General features: G+C 58.5%; 1 non-coding gene across 1 annotated transcript in view; it reads right to left on the bottom strand.

Annotated features, from left to right (window-relative positions):
- Window positions 1-769, bottom strand: part of LOC124728352 — a 1,909-nt gene extending 1,140 nt beyond the window's left edge. The window contains exon 1 of the ribosomal RNA XR_007007327.1: window positions 1-769. This exon is cut by the window's left edge and continues 1,140 nt beyond it. This is a non-coding gene — a ribosomal RNA (small subunit ribosomal RNA).
- Window positions 770-2,500: the final 1,731 nt, after the last annotated feature.

Here is a 2,500-nt window from a genome sequence, read left to right as displayed (position 1 = left end):
GCACGAGCACGCACGAGGCGGTCGCACGCCTTCAGCTCGCCCCACCGGCAGGACGTCCCACGATACATGCCAGTTAAACACCGACGGGCGGTGAACCAACAGCGTGGGACACAAATCCAACTACGAGCTTTTTAACCGCAACAACTTTAATATACGCTATTGGAGCTGGAATTACCGCGGCTGCTGGCACCAGACTTGCCCTCCAATAGATACTCGTTAAAGGATTTAAAGTGTACTCATTCCGATTACGGGGCCTCGGATGAGTCCCGTATCGTTATTTTTCGTCACTACCTCCCCGTGCCGGGAGTGGGTAATTTGCGCGCCTGCTGCCTTCCTTGGATGTGGTAGCCGTTTCTCAGGCTCCCTCTCCGGAATCGAACCCTGATTCCCCGTTACCCGTTACAACCATGGTAGGCGCAGAACCTACCATCGACAGTTGATAAGGCAGACATTTGAAAGATGCGTCGCCGGTACGAGGACCGTGCGATCAGCCCAAAGTTATTCAGAGTCACCAAGGCAAACGGACCGGACGAGCCGACCGATTGGTTTTGATCTAATAAAAGCGTCCCTTCCATCTCTGGTCGGGACTCTGTTTGCATGTATTAGCTCTAGAATTACCACAGTTATCCAAGTAACGTGGGTACGATCTAAGGAACCATAACTGATTTAATGAGCCATTCGCGGTTTCACCTTAATGCGGCTTGTACTGAGACATGCATGGCTTAATCTTTGAGACAAGCATATGACTACTGGCAGGATCAACCAGGGAGCTGCGTCAACTAGAGCTGAGCAGCCGGCCGCCCGGGAGTGTGTCCCGGGGGCCCGCGCGAACACGCAAGCGTCCGCTCAATCATTCTGCAAACAGGAGGAGGCTGAGCTCCCCTGCACAATACACCTCGAAACCCTCTCAGGTCCCGGCGGCGCGCAGCGCCGTCCCAAGTACTTGGTCGGGTTCGAGAGAGGCGCAATCGCCCGGAGTTAGGCGAGTAGACGCTTTCGGTGCGACCACCCGTGCTCCCAACTGAGCTTGCCGCTGCCGACAGAGGCCCGGGAGCGTGCTGTCGTGGCATTGCCGGCGGGAGACAACACGCGCCACCTACGGTGACCGGCAGCTCCAACGCCAGCGCCACAGAAGGACAAAAGCCCCACTTGGGTGCCGAAGCGAACTCTCCCAGCACAGCGCACGCGCCAACACATCCGCACAGCTGCGATACAAACCACCAGCGAGAACCGCTGGGGCGACCGAGCAGCAGACGGCGTCGCGGCGCCGAGCGCCGGGCGGCGGCGCATCCTCAACGCACACAGTCCTCAATCGGACCAGCACACTGAAGATGTCCACCGCGCTTCGCACCGGGCCCGCGAGGACCTACTTTGGCCGCACGGCGCCGCGCGCAGGGTGCGCCGGCGCGCAGCTGCGACGCCTGCCGCGTCCGTCGGCCGGCGCGCCTGCCACTGGCCGCCCCCACCAGCCGGCTGTAGCGCGTGCGCCCACGCACCGCGCGGCCAGCACGCCGGGAGGCGCCCCCTCACCGGCCGGGGACGGTCCCACCCAGCCACCGCCGCGTATCGCTTCACACCCAGATGCCGTTCAGTTTCGTCGGCATGGTGGGTATCGCTGGAACAACCGGTTAGTACCTCAACCTATCGTCGCCATCACCGATTCACCCCTAGCGAGAACAACCGCACCACAACAGGTTACCATTTGTTCATTTGCGTAACTTCACCAGAAAACGCAGGCGTCCATCGCCATTTGCAACTTCAACGATTATTGCATGCCTGTGTCAGGTGTCACGCCACACTACGTCTGCCCACATACACGCAACAAAATGTGCACGCCTAGACAATACGTGGAAGGTGGCCCCCGTACGTATGCGATGTCCATTGCTCGAACGACTGTCAACCGGCCTCTGTAGCATGTCGCAGATATGGAACGCGGTGCACCATGCCATCACGGTGTGTGAGGAGAGACGACTAGGTCCGAATACATCAACAGACAGCTCATGCTGATCGCCATCCACGGCGTCCGTTCCTCCCACACGTCTCTATGGCGTACCACACTGCAATCCAGCTCTCATAGGGAGACGACACGTAGCTGCGTGCACAATATTTGCACTGTATGGTCCGCCGTTTTTGGGCGCAGTCGTTGTGCGGTCACACATGTGCCACGATGTATCATTCAGTACATAAGGACGAATGTGCAGTACAGATTGTGGTTCACGCGTACGACATCAGCGGACAGTTGACACAGGCCGCACCACAACGTAGCCTGAGTACGTCGCATGCGAAGGGCATTGAACATGCAAACTTCTCACCAACCAGCTTGCGAAGGCAGGGGGCAAGGTGGGGACGTGGGGAGGGGCGGCATGTACGTCCTGCTGCCATCCACATTACAGTGTACAGCAGGAGCATGTGGAAAGTGAGCAAGACTTGCAAGGTGTTTAACATGAAGCGATACACAGGGGTGCGGGCAGTGCGAGTAGCGAACTATATTGCGAGGGTT

Source organism: Schistocerca piceifrons, unplaced genomic scaffold (assembly GCF_021461385.2).
Source record: "Schistocerca piceifrons isolate TAMUIC-IGC-003096 unplaced genomic scaffold, iqSchPice1.1 HiC_scaffold_1152, whole genome shotgun sequence".
Classification (NCBI taxonomy): domain Eukaryota; kingdom Metazoa; phylum Arthropoda; class Insecta; order Orthoptera; family Acrididae; genus Schistocerca; species Schistocerca piceifrons.
This window is presented reverse-complemented; position numbering and strand designations above follow the sequence as displayed.